This window comes from Arachis stenosperma, chromosome 6, assembly GCF_014773155.1.
Source record: "Arachis stenosperma cultivar V10309 chromosome 6, arast.V10309.gnm1.PFL2, whole genome shotgun sequence".
Lineage (NCBI taxonomy): Eukaryota > Viridiplantae > Streptophyta > Magnoliopsida > Fabales > Fabaceae > Arachis > Arachis stenosperma.
The window spans coordinates 6,308,381-6,328,753 of NC_080382.1; positions in this window are offsets into that span (position 1 = coordinate 6,308,381).

Genomic DNA, 20,373 nt, shown 5'->3' on the forward strand with positions numbered 1-20,373 from the left:
TAAATTTGTTATTATTATTGCTTATAAATTATTCTTTATTAGAGTAGTTATTTTTATCTTTGTTGAATGCATTTTTAATTAGGGCCAATGGAAATGATTCGCAGGATTTTTTTTGTTGAAAAAATACTTAAAAGGTGATTGATATTAAAAAATTATTTACAGATTAAATACACAATTCGTGCTTAGCTATAGATTTGGGTTAAATATATATAAAATTTTGTAAACAAATTATAACAAATAGATTAAATATACAGATTTGTAATTAACTATACACTAGGGGTCTAATTATTATAATTAAATGTCACTTGGTTAGTATTCGTTGTTTGTGTAACTATATTTAAACAAATTAACATAATAGTTTTTATTATATTTAAGTGGAATTTATTTATATTGACAAGATTATTTGACTTCTGAAAAAGAGATGATGTAATAATCTTATAAATTGTACAATAAATTTTTAACCAGTAGTTTTTTAAATTAAAAATAATAATTGTTAGTATAAATAGACATATTCAACAAATTTTTATAATAGATCAATATTTGGCCCGCGCGTAGCGCGGGTTTTACACTAGTTAATATATAATAGGTAACTAGTGCTTGATTTGTTGCTCGACAAGTGTATAGTTTATTTGCTCAACAAGTGTCGAGTCTATTTACATGACAAGTGGCACAAAGAAAGTTGGACAAAATAAGTATGCAGGGAGAAGATGTTTTGGCGGATTCTTCCCTAAAAAGATCGGAATTTAAACACAGAATCTAAGTATTTAAAATAAAAAATTGAGTGAACAAATTTGAATTCTTTGTATTTCTCTCTTTCTTCTTTCTTTTTCGTGCACTCTCTCCATCTGATTGATGCAAATAATGTGGAGTAAACAAATGGAGTGATAGTTCAAAATGCACAAAGATTATCACCGGCAAGGAAGAAGGAGGTCGCAGTGATGGAAGGAGTAACTGGAAGAGAAGATAGAGAATGATGGTGGTCGGTACTATAGTTGGGATAGCGTTTGACGAAGAAAAGATAAGAATGCGACAGAGGCTTTGAGTCTGTTTTCTCTGGCGAGTAGCAGAGATGAAGAACAATTAGTCAGAGCTGATGGTGGCTGTTGATACAGCGTCGAGTAGAAAGAACAGCGGCAACGGTGAGTGGCATTGCAGCCATCAGTGAAGAAGGAGCATCTGATAATAAGTTGACAACATTAATGTAGAGAACGGAGAGCTCTCAGATCCTGCCGTCGGTGATGTTATAGAGGTAATTTCTCCAAAAAAGCAGAAATTTATTTATATACATTTTGAGAAAATAGAAAAATATTTATTTATGTTTAATCTGCTTCTGTTTTGGCCGGAGGTTGAGGTTGGACTGGGTTGGGTTGGCAGAAGAGCTAATGGTGGTACGGCTGATTTGTAGTGATTACGATGTGTTGGGAAAACTCAACACAGGTTTAAATCAAGAACCTGTCTAACAGCGGAAGCACCAAAAATAATTTTCCCACAACCTGTGCAATTAAATAGGCAACACCAAAGATACTCCAAGCAGCAAATATAATGGCAGAAATTAAATAATCAGACACCAGAATTTTAACGTGGGAAAACCCCCAAAAGAGGGACAAAAAAACTCACGGGACCTAGTCCAGAAAAATCTTCCACTATCAGAATAATGGGTACACAAACAGTCTTCCTAGTGACACTAGGGCATCTCAACAATCAACAAAATACATCATCAAAACTGATGGAATCAACATAAACCCTCCACAAAAGTGGGTATCTCAAATCAAGCAAAAGAGAAGGCAATACAACAAATAAGTTATATCCTAATGTTCATCTCTACACCAGGAATAACATACTAAAATTTCATAAGAAATGGAGCAAGTTTACCAAGTCAATGTGATCAAGGTTGATATGCCCTTTTCCCCCAAATTTTCTCTTCTCCTTCGCGCCGAAGAACTCTCTGTTCTCTCTTTTCATTCAAAAAAATGAATGAAGCTTCACTCTCTCACCTCTCGTGGCTTATGCCACTTTCTTTCCTTTATTTCCTTTTTTTTATTATTTAAGTTGTGTGGGCCCCACTTGATATTGGGGACCCACCAACAAATCTCCCCCTCACCAATTCAAGTGGGGACAGGCTGCTCCACCAAACCCGCCTTCTCTTTGCAGGAATCAAACTTCACTGCAGGTAAACTCTTAGTCATCATATCTGAACCATTATCATCAGTATGGATCTTCTCAAGTGCATATGACTTCATCTCAAGCGCTTGACGTATCCAATGATACCTCACCTCTATGTGCTTCGATCTGGAATGAAACGTCGGATTCTTGCTGAGATGGATAGCACTCTGACTGTCACAAAATAACACAAACTTCTCTTGATTGATGCCTAACTCTTGTAGAAATTTCTTCATCCACAAGAGTTCCTTAGAAGCTTCAACAACAGCAATGTATTCTGCCTCTGTACTAGACAAAGCAACACATTTCTGAAGTCGAGATTGCCACGACACAGCTCCCCCTGCATAAGTCATCATATAACCAGAAGTAGACTTCCTTGAATCAAGATCCCCAGCCATATCTGCATCTGTGTAACCATCCAACACAGGTTGGCCACTTCCAAAGCATAAACAAACTCTGGAAGTACCATTAAGGTATCTGAGAATCCACTTCACTGCTTGCCAGTGTTCCTTGCCAGGATTAGAGAGAAATCGACTAACAACTCCAACTGCATGAGCAATATCCGGCCTGGTGCAAACCATAGCATACATCAAACTGCCAACTGCAGATGCATATGGAATCTTCTTCATTTCCGCTTTCTCTTTCTCACTTGTAGGACATTGCTGCGAACTCAGCTTGAAATGACTAGCAAGTGGAGTACTAACAGGTTTGGAATTACTCATGCTAAACCTCTCTAAAACCTTCTCAATGTACTTCTGCTGTGACAACCACAGTTTCCCATTCTTCCTGTCACGAGTGATACTCATGCCAAGGATTTTCTTTGCAGGACCCAAATCCTTCATAGCAAAGGATCTATTCAAGTCTTTCTTAAGACTTTCAATCTTCTTAGTGTCATGACCAACAATCAACATGTCATCAACATAAAGCAAGAGAATTATAAAATCACCATCAGAGAATTTCTTAACATATACACAATGATCAGAAGAAGTCTTACTGTACCCATGAGCTTCCATGAAGGAATCAAACTTCGTGTACCACTGCCTTGGCGCTTGCTTCAGCCCATATAAGCTCTTCTTCAACTTGCATACAAGATGCTCCTTTCCTTTAACCTCGAAACCCTCTGGTTGCTCCATATAGATTTCTTTATCTATGTCACCGTGAAGGAATGCAGTCTTCACATCAAGCTGCTCAACCTCTAAATTCAAGCTAGCCGCCAATCCAAGCACAACTCGAATAGAGGACATCTTCACAACTGGGGAGAAAATCTCCTCAAAATCAATACCTTTCTTTTGCTCAAAGCCTTTCACAACCAATCGAGCTTTGTACCTTGGCCGTGAGACACTTTCATCCGCTTTCAATTTGAACACCCATTTATTCTTGAATGCTCTCTTACCCTTCGGCAACTTCACCAATTCAAAAGTATGATTCTCATGCAAGGATTTCATTTCTTCTTGCATGGCCTTCAACCAATCTTCCTTATGCTCATCAGACATAGCTTCCTGGTAGCTCTCTGGCTCCCCAGTCTCAGTGTTCATCACATACTCATGAGGAGAGTATTTCTGAGAAGGATGAGGCTCTCTAGTAGATCTTCTCAATTCAAGCTCAACTGGTGGTTCAGGTGGAACTTCAACATCTGGCACCTCAGGTTGAGGTGTAGGTTCATCATGCAAATCATCACCATCATTATCAACTTGTACATCTCCCCCATCAATAGGAGGTCTAGTGGAAGGACCAGGTTCATCATCAACAGAACGTCTAACAGTTACTGTTGGCTTATCTGTCTTCTCAAGATCTTCAATAGTTTGGTCTTCAAGAAAGATCACATCTCGGCTTCTAATTATCTTCTTGCTCACCGGATCCCATAATCTGTAACCAAAGTCTTCGTGACCATAACCCATGAAGATACACTGCTTTGACTTCCCATCAAGTTTAGACCTTTCATCTCTTGGAATGTGAACAAAAGCCCTGCAGCCAAACACTCGCAAGTGACTATAGGAGACATCTTTCCCTCTCCAAACTTTCTCTGGAACATCACCATTAAGTGGAACAGAGGGAGAAAGATTGATCAAATCTACTGCAGTCCTCATCGCTTCACCCCAAAAGGATTTAGGCAACTTTGCATGAGAGAGCATACACCTGACTCTATCATTGATAGTACGATTCATTCTCTCAGCAACTCCATTATGTTGAGGAGTCTTAGGAACTGTCTTCTCAAGCTTGATCCCATGTCCTTTACAATACTCTTCAAACGGACCCCTGTATTCACCACCATTATCTGCTCGAACACATTTTAATTTCCTTCCTGTTTCTCTTTCAACACTTGCATGAAAGTGTTTGAAGATACCGAGCACCTGGTCTTTAGATTTCAAAACAAAAGCCCACACTTTTCGAGAATAATCATCAATAAAAGTAACAAAATATGATGCACCACCTAGTGTCTTAGCATCCATAGTGCAAACATCAGTGTGAACTAAATCTAGAACATGTGATCTCCTATGAGGTCCAGAATTATGAAATGATACTCTAGCATGCTTTCCAACAAAACAATGAGTGCAAGTATTTAAAGTTGTACCTTTCACTGGAAGTGAGTGCTTCTTGGCCAAGACGCTTAGTCTTTTCTCGCTCAAGTGACCAAGACGTATATGCCACAAATCAGAAGAGGAATCATCAGCTACATTCACATCTTCTTTGCACAACTTTGCTTGCAACCGGTAGAGAGTAGTGAGACTATTGTCTTCTCTAGCAACAATGAGAGCCCCTTTGGTAATCTTACATTTTCCACTACCAAAGGAAGTGCAGTATCCCTCTTGATCCAATGCCTTCACTGAAATGAGATTGAACCGCATATCTGGCGCATGCCTAACATTCTTCAACTGCAACTTGCATCCCATGTTGGTTTCAAGCCACATATCACCCATACCAATAATATCACACACTCCTTTATCTCCCAATTTGATCTTGCCAAAATTTTCGGCAGTATAGGAAGTGAAAAATTCACGTCTCGGAGTGACATGACATGAGGCACCAGAGTCCATAATCCAAGTGGAATCATCACAGACAAGATTCACATAATTTTCATCATATGTGATAAGAACATCTTCATAAACAATAGCAGCAGTTTCTTTATCACTATCTTTACCTTTGTCTTCGTTTCTTCCCCTTGATTGTTCTCTTTTCAAGAACCTGCAATACCTCTTGATATGCCCCGGCTTGCCACAATGGTGACAAATGAACTCCTTTCTTGGCTTGTACTTTTCTCTGGACTTGCTTCGACTCTCTAACCTGTCAGAACTGTGAGGTTTTCTACTTTGACTTCTCCCCCGTGACTCTGAAACAAGTGCTTCTGATTGGGAGGAGGCATTAGTCAAACCTCGCTCTCTTCTTCTGGCTTCTTCATTCAACATGCTCTCTTTAACCATTGCTAACGTCAACTTCCCATTTGGAGCTGAGTTAGTCAGTGTCACAACCAGAACTTCCCAACTATCAGGCAAAGAGCTCAACAACAACAAGGCTTGCAACTCATCATTCAAAGTGATTTCATTATTTGTCAGTTGGTTCACTGTCTCTTGAAAAATGCTCAAGTGCTCCGGCATTGATTTACCTTCAACATACTTCATATTGACAAGCTTCCTAATCAAGAATGCTTTGTTTTGCACATTCTTTCTCTCATATAACTCCTTCAATTTGTTCCACATCTTCTCAGCATTCGTTTCGGTGTCAACATGTGGATACACACTAAGATCAAGCCATTGCCTCATCAAAGCAACTGTCTTCCGATTCAGCTTCTTCCATTCAGCATCGGATTTAGTACCTTTGGATTTATCTCCCTCCACAGGATCATACAAGTCCTTGCTATACAGCATATCTTCCATGAGGGTCTTCCAAATTGAATAATTTTGGGAATTCAAGTTGACCATATTCGGTCCATGAGTATTTTCCTCCATTTAATCAGCACAAAAATAAACAACCAAAGCTCTGGATACCACTTTGTTGGGAAAACTCAACACAGGTTTAAATCAAGAACCTGTCTAACAGCGGAAGCACCAAAAATAATTTTCCCACAACCTGTGCAATTAAATAGGCAACACCAAAGATACTCCAAGCAGCAAATATAATGGCAGAAATTAAATAATCAGACACCAGAATTTTAACGTGGGAAAACCCCCAAAAGAGGGACAAAAAAACCCACGGGACCTAGTCCAGAAAAATCTTCCACTATCAGAATAATGGGTACACAAACAGTCTTCCTAGTGACACTAAGGCATCTCAACAATCAACAAAATACATCATCAAAACTGATGGAATCAACATAAACCCTCCACAAAAGTGGGTATCTCAAATCAAGCAAAAGAGAAGGCAATACAACAAATAAGTTATATCCTAATGTTCATCTCTACACCAGGAATAACATACTAAAATTTCATAAGAAATGGAGCAAGTTTACCAAGTCAATGTGATCAAGGTTGATATGCCCTTTTCCCCCAAATTTTCTCTTCTCCTTCGCGCCGAAGAACTCTCTGTTCTCTCTTTTCATTCAAAAAAATGAATGAAGCTTCTCTCTCTCACCTCTCGTGGCTTATGCCACTTTCTTTCCTTTATTTCCTTTTTTTTTATTATTTAAGTTGTGTGGGCCCCACTTGATATTGGGGACCCACCAACACGATGGCACCCCCTACAGCAGCTTTGAATCATCTTTAGCTGGAGCATATAAGGTATCTATTTTTATTTGTTAGGGCTTTATTGCTGTTTTATAATTGCAAATCATGTTTATGTTAGGTCCATGTATTAGATAATTTTATGATTTTTTTAATTGTATCATATATTACAATTACAATTTTATAATTTGAGAAAGAAAAATAGTTAAAGAGAATAGTTTACTCTCAATTATTTATTTTAACTTTCTAATTTTATTATCCATTTGTGTAGATTGATGATGAAGCTAAGTTCTTTTCATTTGGAACTAATAACCTTACCCAAATGACATTTGGGTATACTGAAGATGATGTTGAAAAATTTCTTCCCATTTACCTATCAAGTGGCATTCTGCAGAGTGATCCATTTGAGGTTAGTTATCTAACATTTATTTGCTCAATGAGGATATGTGAAAGATAGTTGCTGAGATTTTTGAACTGTTTGACAATAATATTAGGTACTTGACCAGAAAGGAGTGGGTCAACTCATCAAGCTTTGCCCAAAAAAAGTTGTGTTGTCATACCAAACTTAAAGAGAAGATTATGAGTAACTGATTTATTGAGATTTTTTAACTAAACAAATATTATTGCATAAACATAAAAGCATGTAGCTATTCTATTCTATGCATTATTGTACCTCATCAAGGTGCTGCAGCAATTAACACCTTCAGTTGGTTTATCAGGTTGCAATATGAGGAGAGCATGGTGTCAGCCATCTTCTATTGCATTCATTGTTCAAATTGGTCTTGCTCTATCTCATATTCTTTTTTTACGTCAGGTTTTTAGTTTAAAAATAAATAGTTTTAAATGTTCAACTATTAAACTAAAATTTGAAAACTCTTACAAGGTTCCAATTGAAAGGCTTGCAGCAGTTCAAGTTGCAGTTTAAAAAATTTATTAATCTGGTGTAAGAGGGTTGAATGACTAGCTTCCAGATCTTTTATTACTCTGTTGTTTGAACTCCTTTCAGTCCTTAACTGCTTTGTTACATTTTAGCTTCCAGTCCTTAAGTGCTTCCATTAGTTTATGGTTTTTGTTACATATATTGGAGATTTGTTGAGCTTAGATTTATATATTTGATCATTCATTAAGTATATCAAGTAACTTTTGCAAATAAGTTGTGCTTATGTTTTATCATAGAATTCTTATCTTATCGTAACTTGATCTATTGTCATGTTTTGTAGTTGCTCAATGTGCCAAATCCTGTAGTTCTTGACATTTATGTTTGTGCATTGGGGGATGAGTATTGGAATTATATATTGTTATACAGATTGCCTAAAAGCTAGGTAATGTCATTATGAAAATAAATGTTAGGTACTCATAAATATGTCTTATGCCTTTGAATGATTAATTTAAATTGTTAATTTAATAAAAAAGGTACTACAAAAGTATTTCGTTGTTTTTTAGCATAAAGAATGAGAAAATGGATGTGAAAAATGAATGATTGATGTGATTTGGTATTCTGTATTAGTGTTGAAGGTGATTCTATTTCACTTGGTACAATAGAATATGCAAATGAAGACTAATGGCCTCAATGGAGTTTACTTATCATAGCACATTATAAACCAATGAAGAAAACCAGAGATAAGCATCGTGAATGCACTATATTATGATGCTGTTTCTAAAATGCATGTGCTTTAATATGCTTTTGGACCATGTATATTCTTTTTTTTTTTTTTGTTATTTGTGTTTTTAAAAAGTTTCCTCTTTTTTCTTTTTGAGATGTTGATTTGGATAGCTTAGTAGGACGGATAATAGTAGCTTTAAGTATTTTATGTCAATGCTAATAAATTATGCTCTTTGGATAAAAAGAGATGTGAATTGTTCATTTCTATTTATATGGATACGCATGCTTTTTCTATCATGCACACTTTTATTTTTTTATTATTTTTTTTTTTTTTTGCACTCATTCAATGCATGTTTGTTCTTTTGGCCATTGTTACCAAGAAGCAATCCATACAAAATTAAAAAAAAGTGACTAAACTGTAATGATCTTATTTTTGACATTTTTTGTATTGAAATAATATTTGGTCCGGGCAAAATTCGGATTTTATACTTAGTTACTAGTAAATGTTATTTAGCTTCTAATTTTCATTTGCATCATTGTTGAAGTCAATAATATCATATCCATGATGGTTGAATAAATTTAATGTAATAAAGATGTTTTGTTTATTTTTTTAACCAACATTTTAACATATTTGTCAAAAAATATCTAAATAAGCAAATGGACATTTTTCTTGGGTGTTCGCGCATTTATCTTTTTTAGTGTGTTTAGTGATTATAATTAAAAGGGAGAAAATTATTTTTAAGTGATTTAATTGTCAACAAAAATAACTATAAAAAATAAAAATACTAAAAAAATAAAAAATATAGTACTAGTTAGGAATATACACACTCAGTCAATATCTAAATTTTTTTAGTAAATTTATATCCAGGAAAGAAAAATATCACTGAAAAAAACTATTCAACTAAATACGGATCAAAGCACTGATGGATCTAAAAAATTTTAGTGGGGGCAAAAATAATATATAAAAGTTTAACATAAATATATCTAGATATTGAAAATTCAAAATATATTAGTCAAAATTTAAATAATTTAATTAACACATCAGAAAGTATATTAATTTAAAAGTTTTTTTTTGTCAAATATCTTCTATATCCATCAAGTCACATTTTATTGATTATTTTTTATACAATACAGAAAAATTATAGCTCAATAATTAAAAAATCTATAAAAAATATATAATATTCAAAAAAGAAACACAAAAATAATTACGAAAAACTAAAAATTAAACTCAAACAATCACATTTTTTTATATATAAATATAAATAATGTCTTTTTTTCTATCAAGTAATTATTTAAATATTTTTTGCTATTTAATTGCACAGTTGATACTTGACACTCTATAATATTCATGGTAAAAAAAATTTGATGAAAATAATTATTATACATAATACCAAAACTAAATTAAATAAATAGTAAAAATAAATAAATGATATATAATATATATTATCTCAATTAAATTAAGAAATTATTAAATACTAACCGTCTCATTTTTATTTGAGAAACTAAATTTGATTTTGGATAATTAATTAATTAAATTATTATTATTATTATTTAATCAAGCATATTTATTTTTCTAATATAAATAGATTAAATTTATATAATTCAATAATTTTTATCATTATGTTGTTATTTAATAACCTAGATTTTTCTCACGTATATTTAAAAAAAATAAATATGGAGACAAACCTATTATTTTAAGGAGGGCATTTTATATTTATGGATATATTTATTATTTATTTATAAAAATTTAATGGGGGCGATGCATCCTTGTAAGTAAATTCGTTCTTAGGTCAAAGTTTGGGTACCCCAACCTAACACGGTAAAATAGTACCTAAACAAAAGAATAATTGACCATTTGTACTCATGAGAGTTCAGAACGCTGACAAATGTACCCATCGTAGAAGGAAACTGACTTTGTAACCATGAGAGATGGGTTTCGTGTGACAAAAATAGCCTGGCTTGGGTTGGCATCTGCTTCGGGTATGTAGCGTCCAACGTGGCTCTCCGAACCTTCCAAAGCCCAATCCACGTGGATCTGAACGTTTGTATATGTAGGTAATGGTTGAAATGAAAACCCTAGCAAGTTCTCTTCCCCAATTCGAACCATAACCCTAAATCTGAAACATTGTTGCAATTCAAGCGTACCCAGAGTGATCTCAGAACTCCAGCGATGTCATCACGCAGATTTAACTCAGATGCCAATTTTGGAACTCGCAGCAGTTCTTCCAGTTCGAAGAAGATGAAGGAGAAGAAGTTGGACGGCAAATGTTTCTGTGGGAGGGATGTTGTGTTGATGGAGTCTGGAACGATTACGAACCCTAACAGATGGTTCATCAGATGTCCTCTATGGGCGGTAAGGGACAGCTGCTGTTGTTGTTGAGGTGAGACAATGATTTCTGAGTTTTAGTTGACAAATTTGGGTTATTTTTTCTCTCAGACAAGAGATTGCAGATACTTTGTTTGGGTGGATGAACTCGAACAAGGATGGGAGGGCGTGGCAAGATGTTTAGCCAAGAGAAAGTTCGAGCATTGTTATGCAACGCCTGATGATGGATTGACTCTAAATGTAGGGGGAAAATCTGCAAGCATCCTCAATGATGGCTAAGAAGATAGACAAATTTAGGGTTGAAATTAGGGGTGAAATTAGGGGAATTAGAGTGATGATTATTACTGTTGCACTGGGGGTAGCATTTTATCTATTTTGTGAGATGTATTTGGTTATGAAATCATAAGACTTGTAAAATTGGTGGTCTTTGTTCTGTCATAGTTAAAATTTTTGAATGATATTAGCATGATATGGATTGTTTCTAATCTATACTAGTTTGCTTTACATGTGATACATTGATGTAGATACACAATGTTTGAATTTGTTGCTGCAATCTGAAATGATTCTGATAACAAAATGGACATAAATATGTACTTTCTCCTTAAGGATCAAACAGTAAGCTGGAAATTAGCAACGTGATAATTTTGCTTTTCAATATATGAATAAGGACCAAATTGGATGAAGAAAGTGTTGTAACAATAACAATAGTGTTATCAAAAAGAGGCAAAAGAAGGCAAGTATATAAATGCTTTAACAAGTAAATTGTTCATTATATATATATGGATGCTGGAGGTTCCAAACATTCTGACATTAGACAAAAAAGTCAAATACTAGCCACTGAATTTAGACCCTAAAAAAAGCCTTACTAATTCATATCTAAGCAATAGCATGAAAATGCATCAAAAAACACAAGAGTTATGTATCTCACAAGTGTAAACTAAAAACAACAAAAAGCCAGATTCCAAATTCCCAATATTAGTCTATGATATTGGGGTCGAGTTACTGCTCCCGCTTGACAGACCATTTTTTCCTCCGCTTGCTCCACGTATCCTGCCTCGACCTCTACCTTGACCTCTCCCTCTATCAGATGTGCCTCGACCTGTAGCAGTTGGAGTGACAACTCCAGGTGTGGGCATGAACTGCATGAACCGGGTGCTTGTTCCTGCACTAGCACCTTGCAGTGGATGTGGTGTAGTTTGAGAGTTATGTGTGGATAGAGTTGTTGCTGGCTGGTTGGCAGGTGGTGTACTTGGCTGCTGTCTTTGTCCGGCTGGAGGAGGGCGTTTAACACTTCTCCTTTTAACCTATTTTCTGGTTGTTGCATTTGTTGCTGGTGGCTGTGGCTGTGCAGTCGGTGGGGGAGGCATTGGGTGAGGCTGCTACAAAGCAGTCTGTGTTGGTTGTTGATCTTGTTCAATAGGAGGCTGGGAAGGTTGGGACTGAGTTGATGGTGGTAAATCTGGTATGACAGGTGTTGGGGGTGGCTGAAAAACATGTCCTGCCTCAATAGATCCTGAAAGTTGTGGATCTGCTATCTCCTAGGCCATACTGATATTGTCCTCTTTTTGGGCCTCCAAACCAGCCTATTTATGTGCTTTATAGGCCTCTTCCCTGCTCTGGGCCTCACTCCTTTTTCGGTCCTCCATCCCAACTTGCAGATTACTTATAATTTCAGCATCATCCTCATCCTCCACTACTATCAACCTTCTTTTTGGACTCTTTTTCGGAGTTGGAACCCTTCTAGCACAACGCTTTACTCTCATCTTTGATGGAGTCATGTTGTTCTCCTCAACTAACACAAGCTCATTCACCGGATGCTCTGTATATACATTTATTTTGTTACTGTTCTTCACAGCTTCCTCATACATCCTAACTATATCCATGTCAACCTTGAGGTCCCTCAATCCATCATCAAGCTCTTTCCCAGGTTCCAGCCAGAAAAAATTAGTAATAGATGTATATCCTATGTCCTTCACCAAATCAGATACGAAAAAACCATTCAAGGTATCAACATTAACCCTCTCTATCTCTGTGACTTCACCACCAACGTAACTAAGCTTCCCACACGGCCCTCTCTCAAACCGTTCTCTATGATTAATACACAGTGTTATATGGATGGTGGCCATTCCTGAAAGTGAAATAAACCAACACATTCTAAGAAACCATAAATCAACTACTTAAGCACCTAACACAAACCCTAACTCAACTAATCAACTAATTTAGCAATTCTTAACCACGATTTCATATGGTAATGTAATCTGTCTAACTAGTCTCAATAACATTTGAAATTAATTAACATTAGCAACGACATACCTCAGCTCTCTGCCGACCAAAGGGGGTGACCTCTACACCGTCGGCGACGAAATCCCTAGGTTCGAGCTCTCCTGCCTATTCCTTGCAAGTTCCTCTTTCACGTTCTCCTTTTGATGGTTCTGTTCTGCTCTGAATGCCTTTTCGGACTTCGGAATGACAACATTGAAAGTCGTAGCTTCAGGGTGATTGCTTGGGTGTATTCCAGACGTCTTCTCCGGCTTGGAAACAAAACGACGACCTCTGCAAGGCACCGCGAATTTTTCTTCAATGTTAAATTGTTTAATGTTAAATTCCACGTGGATTGGGCTTTGGGAGGTTCGGAGAGCCACGTTGGACGCTACATACCCGAAGCAGGTGCCAACCCAAACTAGGCTATTTTTGTCACACGGAGCCCATTTCTCATGGTTACAAAGTCAATTTCCTTCTACGATGGGTACATTTGTCAGCGTTCTGAACTATCATGGGTACAAATGGTCAATTATTCCTAAACAAAAAATAACCAACACAGTGGACTTATTTTTTTCTCAAGTTTCAATTAGAGTATGCCTTTCATTCTTAGCCCTCTTTCAATTTCAATCTTAATTCCATCACACTCAATCCTGACTTACATACTCAATATCACGAGCCTCACTCAATCTTTTTTTATTATATACTCATTTTGGTCAAAGAATTTTAAACAAGACATTTTAGTCCCAACTAAAATTAATTACTCGATTAGTCCCTAACAATTAACTCCGTCAGTCACTTAGGTCCTTTACTCCGTCAACTCTAACAAGGGACAAAATAGTCCCTCATCTTCTCTGTTCAAAAACGACACTATTCTCTTTCATTTTTCATCATATCTCGCATAACACTAACAGTCTAACACTGTAACTTCAAGCTACATAATGCACACTCTACAACTTCAATGTTCATAAGAAAAAAAATCCTCAACTTGCTCTCAACTGATTCATACTTAGGAAACTAATGACTATGTCTCTCAACTAGTTGTCGTCTTTGATGGATCCCATGAATCTAGACAGTAAGTCTAATTTGTCAAGATCTGTCGTCATCGTTGCCATCTCCCTCCACCTCTGGCCTATCATCTCCATGACCCCATTGTCCACCACTCCGATCACTTCCTTCAGCTTCTTCTCCGAACCAATGTTTAGTAATTGCTTCAGTTTTCATATGAGCGGCAACGGCGACATTGCTCGTTGTACTGATAGCTTGGATGCGAGATCGAAGCTATCTGCTAACTTGGACTCTGGGAAAGAAGGAATGAAGCACTCAGTGTCTATTTCAAATGAGAATTTGTATATGATGTTGAAGGATAATCTTCTCATGATGTCCTAATGACTAACAATCTATATTGCTTGCCAGAAAGTGGAGAAAGGCATGCCCTTGGGGTAGTTGTGGAACTTGGTCTTGAGGATGTCATGAACGTTATCGGGGTTGGAGGTGATGTTATCAAGGACGTAGAAGTGGATAATTCTGGTGGGTGAAGTGCAGAGGGGGTGGATGTACCAATCACAGAGATTTAGGAAGTGTGTGGTCCATGACATGTTGAGGTAGGTGTGACACATGTGGCAATTACACCATGGCTTAATCTTGGAGTTAAAGAGGAGGAAGAAAAAGATGAAAAATAAGACAGTGAAGGTGAAGAAGGAGAGTACGAATGTTAGGGTTATGCGAGATATGATAAAAATTGGGGAAGAATAGTGTCGTTTTCGAATAAATGGGTCAGAGATCATTTTGTCCCTTGTTAGAGTTGTCAGGGATCATTTTGTCCCCTGTTAGAGTTGTCAGGGACCATTTTGTCTTCCGGTAGAGTTGACAGAGCCAAGGACCTAAGTGACTGACGGAATTAATTATTACGGACCAATCTAGTAATTAATTTTAGTTGGGGACTAAAGTGTCTGGCCGAAATTCTTTGAGAACCAAAATGGGTATATTACTTATCTTTTTTTGTGTGTGGCGCTGCTTTGTTCAACTTCTTCTTCTCTGTGTTATACAGATTGAAGACTTCTTCTTGTGCTATTTTGTTCTGTTTTTCGTGCGAAGTACAAAACTCAGCGATGCCACCCCAGCAGCCTTTGTGAAGGCTAGTCTTGTCATCGCTAGTAGTCTCTACAAAACTCAGCCACGCTGCTTTTCTGCTTCACCTCACGACTACCTCACTGCCGCCAATTTTGCATAGCTTCATCACGCCTTTACTTTGCTTTGCATCCCAGTCGCTTCTGTTATGTTGTTGTTCTTGAAACTCTAATCATTCCAAATTTATTTCTGGAGATCGCTCTCTTTTTTTAGAGTAAAGTATCGTTTTTGTCCGTAATGTATGGGGTAATTTCCAAAATTGTCCCTAACATTTCAATCGTCCTATTTAATTTCTTAACGTTTCAAAATTGACTAAATGTTGTCCTGCCGTTAGGGATCTGTTAACAGAATTAGCGGCGAGACAAAATTAAGACGATTTTAAAATGTTAGGGATTTAAATAGCACGAAAACGTTGGGAACAAAACGATACATAGAAATAAATTTTAATTTTATCTTTTAATAATATCAATTTTTTACTGTACATAGTATTCAATTATTTTTTAATCATGTTACTTTCATTCTAAATAAATTTATTTTTTTATAATTTTACACTATCATTCTAAATAAATAATGTAATGTGATTAGAATGAAAGTGTAAAATTATAAAAAAAATTATAAGTAATGAAAGTAAAATTATATTATTTAGAATAAACGTATAAAATTTATTTATTTATAAAAAAAATTACATTACTTTAAGTGTAAAATAATAAAAAAATTAATTTATTTAAAATGAAAATATAAAATTATAAGTAATGAAAGTAAAATTATAATATTTAGAATGAAAATATAAAATTTATTTATTTATAAAAAATACATTGTTTTAAGCATAAAATTATAAAAAAAATAATTTATTTAGAATAAAAGTGTAAAATTATAAAAAAATATAAGTAATGTGATTAAATAATGAAAGTAAAATTACATTATTTAGAATGAAAGTGTAAAAGTTATTTATTTATAAAAAAATTATATTACTTTAAGTGTAAAATTATAAAAATATTAATTTATTTAGAATGAAAGTGTAAAATTATAGAAAAAAATTATAAGTAATGTGATTAAGTAATAAAAGTAAAATTACATTATTTAGAATGAAAGTGTAAAATTTATTTATTTATAAAAAAATTATATTACTCTAAGAGTAAAATTATAAAAAAAATTAATTTATTTAGAATGAAAGTAATGTAATTAACTGTTATTTACTTAGATATGATTAAAAAAATATTTGAATATTTTGTACAATAAAAAATTGATATTATTGAAGGATAAAATTAAAATTTATTTCTATGTATTGTTTTTGTCCCCAATATTTTCGTCTTATTTAAATCCCTAATGTTTCAAAATCGTTTTAATTTTGTTCCGCCGCCAATTTTCTTAATGGATCCCTAACGGCAATACAACATTGAGTCCATTTTAAAACATTTGGGACTTAAATAGGACAATTGAAACGTTATGGACAACTTTAAAATTTTTCCAAAACGTAAAGAATAAAAACGATAATTTATTTTATTTTTTTATCACATCTATTGTGGTGATATAGTGATTTTTTTTGTCTAATAATATTGTTTAGATGTATTGTTTGAATATATGTTATATTTAATGGTTAAATATGTATCTAAGTATATATGTTGCTTTTGGTGCTGATAAATAACGATAACTTTTTTCTTTCATTTTTTTAGCTCAAACTCGAATTATATCAGTGCAGATTTAGTGAAAAAAATTGCTCAAAATATAGAAATTTTGTTAAGTTTAAGATCAGGTATAGTTTCATAAAGATAAATTTGTTCATAGTTTGAAATAGAGTTTGAACCTCGTCAAATTCGATTTTATCCCGTTCATGAACGTCTTTAATATTAGTTTGACAAAAATAATTAAGAAGAGTAAACTACCATTTGTACTTACGGAAGTTAAAAACGCTGATATATTTACCCATAAAAAAAGAAAATTTTTCAAAAATTCTGCAACTTAACCAAATCAGTTTTCTGCACCTATTTTCTGACGTCCATAACTTTTTCTACAAAATTCTATTTTCTTTAACTTTTATACCGTTTTAAAGCTATTGAAAATATCTTTAGTTTGAAATAGATTTTGTTCAAATCCAAAATTCGAGACTCAAGTTATGAACCGACAAAGTTCGTTAAAATTTTGTTTTGACCAAAACTTAAAACTCAAGTTTTTCCCAACCTTTCCAAATCCAAAACCATTTTAAAACTCACCAAAACTGCATTAAATTCACCCAATCATATCTCAATACTCTTAATTCATCCAATACTACTCCAACTCGTCATTTCATCCGTCTCAACATAATTGTTCATATGTAAAACAACTATAAATATAATTATCAACATGTATCATTAATCACTCAAAATCATTATTTCACTAACAATATCCTCATTCATATTACTAGTCATCAACCTCATAAATACCAACAAATATTAATCTCAACAACATCAACATTTCAATCCTATCTTACAGTTATCTAACCTAAGTTTTCACGACACGTTATATTTTAGTTACGAGAAACCGAAATCATGCCTTGGCCGATCCCTCCTAATGCCTGGAACACCTCACATTTCAGCATTTTTCAAGCTCCTAAGACTCCAAAACCTCATCAAACAGCCCTCTAGCCACCAAAATTCAATCCAAGCTCCACATTTTCAATTATTGACTCTACTAAATTTTCAATCTAACATCATAATTATTACCACAATCAATATAAAGTTCGCTAATTCAACATTCCATAAAGGGTTTGAGGGTTCTTACTTGACCCACAGCTCAAATGAGCTAGACCTGATGATACTTGCAAGCTAATTCGAACCTAAACACCAAAATTACACAAAATTCAATATAATTGTTAATTGAATTTCAAAATTTAGGGGATGATCAGCTGGGAAAGAGAATAAGGCTTACCTATGAAATTGTTCCAATCAATTCGTAGAGCTCAACGCGGTGGTCGCGTGGCTGCAAACGGTACGGCGGTCGAAGCTCCAAATTGAAAGTTAAGTGAATTTGAAATTGGATTAAGGGTTTGCTATTTTTGATTTCTCCTTATCCAAATTTTCCAAGTACAGCGTGTGTTTTTCATGAAAGGGGGGAAGTGGTTGAAGCCATACCCTTTATTAGGTGTTTGGGTTAGGTCTTGGGCGTCAAATTATTTAAAATTAGTGTCAAAATTCTTATTTTAATTAGATCTATCTCATAAAACTATAAAATTTGTATTTCTAATTTTTTTTATAAAAATTAATTTATTAACTAATTATTGGTTAATTTTTCGGAGTTTACACCAGTGAGAAAATAAGGTAGATTGTTAGAGAGGTTTGGCACGAACAGATTGATGGTTCAACCATGTATATCCTAACTCAAAAAATAAAGCATTGTCGGTATAAGATTGTCAGATGGCAGTAAGAAAACAGATCTAATATGAAGGTGGAGATTGATACACTATAGTCTGAATTAGAGGAACTTCGTTTAACAGGTCATGGAGGCGACATAATTTCAGAACTATATGACAAGCTTGAGAAAGCATTGCAGAGTGAGGAATCTTATTGGAAAGATAAGTCTAGAATCAAATGGCTCAAATCTGATGATCAGAATACAACTTTCTTCCATCAGAAATTTAAAAATCGAATCCGAAGAAATAAAATTTGGCAACTAAGTGGTAGTGATAGTGAAGTGGCTACTTCAAATGTTGGTATTGCTTCTGTCGCTGAATCTTATTTCAAGGACATCTTCTCCTTCACTTGTCATGAGAACCCTGAATCTTTGTTTACTGATTTTAAACCTAAGATACCAGATCACATGAACTGTAGACTTCAAAGACCAATGAGTATGGAAGAAATAAAACGCGCAACATTTAGCATTCATCCTCAAAGTGTTCCAGGAGATGATGGCATGACAGCAAAGTTCTTTCAAGACTTTTGGAACATCCTTAGTGGTGATGTGTTTCTAGCCATTAAGAGCTTTTTTTTTCAGGGGGTAGAATTTCAAAGGGTTTCAATAACACTTAAATCTGTCTTATTTTCAAGATTTCTGATGCGAAAGATATGACTCAGGTAAGACCAATAATCATATCTTCAGTATTTTATAAGATTATCTCTAAAGTACTTGTGCATAGACCTCAGGGTATGATGAATAGACTAATTAGCCCTACACATAATGTTTTTATTAAAGGCAGATTAATCTCTGGTAATATTTTAATTGCTCACGAGTGTATGCATTACTTGAAGAACAAAAAAAAAAGGGACTCGAAAATGAAATGTCACTAAAATTAGATATGAGTAAGGCATATGATAAGGTGGAATAACACTTTCCTTAGTTTATATTGGAGAAGTTTGGTTTTGACTCTCGGTAGATTATGTGAATTCGAGAATTAGTGACAACTGTTTCTTATTCTATCCTATAGTTTTTTCAAACCAAATAGAGGTATCCGATAAGGAGATCCTCTATCTCCCTACCTTTTTCTTTTCAGTGTAGAAGGACTCTCCTTCTTGCTACACAAGGTAGAACAAAACAGACTAATTCAATATCTAATTCAAGATCTTTAGATACATAGGCAATGCCCCAATATCAACCACCTCGTCTTTGCTGATGATTCTGTCTTATTCTGTAAGGCTAATTCCGAGGCATGTTTAAATATCCTGCATTTATTGAATTCTTATGAAAGCATCAGTGGTCAGAGGATGAATCTTAATAAATCTGTTGTATTCTTTAGCCACAACACTCCCTTCACTACTGGCTAACTCTATGAATATTAATCATATTGGGGCTTAGGATAGATACATTGGTTTGCCTTCTATAGTCTCTAAATCGAAAAAGGCTTCTTTTAGTATGATTAAAGAGAAGGTTAAAAAAAGAATCTAAAGGTGGAAACGCAATCTTCTATTGTCGGATGGTAGATAGGTATTACTTAAGGCAGTAGGAGAAGCTATTCCTATTTATACATGGTCTTACTTCAAGTTGCCTGATGTTTAATTTTGGAAATTCACTCTCTATTTTCTCAGTTTTGATGGGGATAAATAGGTTCTGAAAGGCAGAAGACTTGGATTAGCTGGGACACTATGTCTCGCCCACAAAGAGGTAAATACTTTAGCAATGGTAATGCTATAACTGCAGAAATTGGAGTCTTACTTTCTTGGGGATGGAGGAGCATACTAGAAGGCTGAAAGATTGTTGAAAAAGGTCTTAACTGGACTATGGGTACTAGAGAGAATATTTGAACCTTTGAGAATTCTTGACTGCCTCATCCA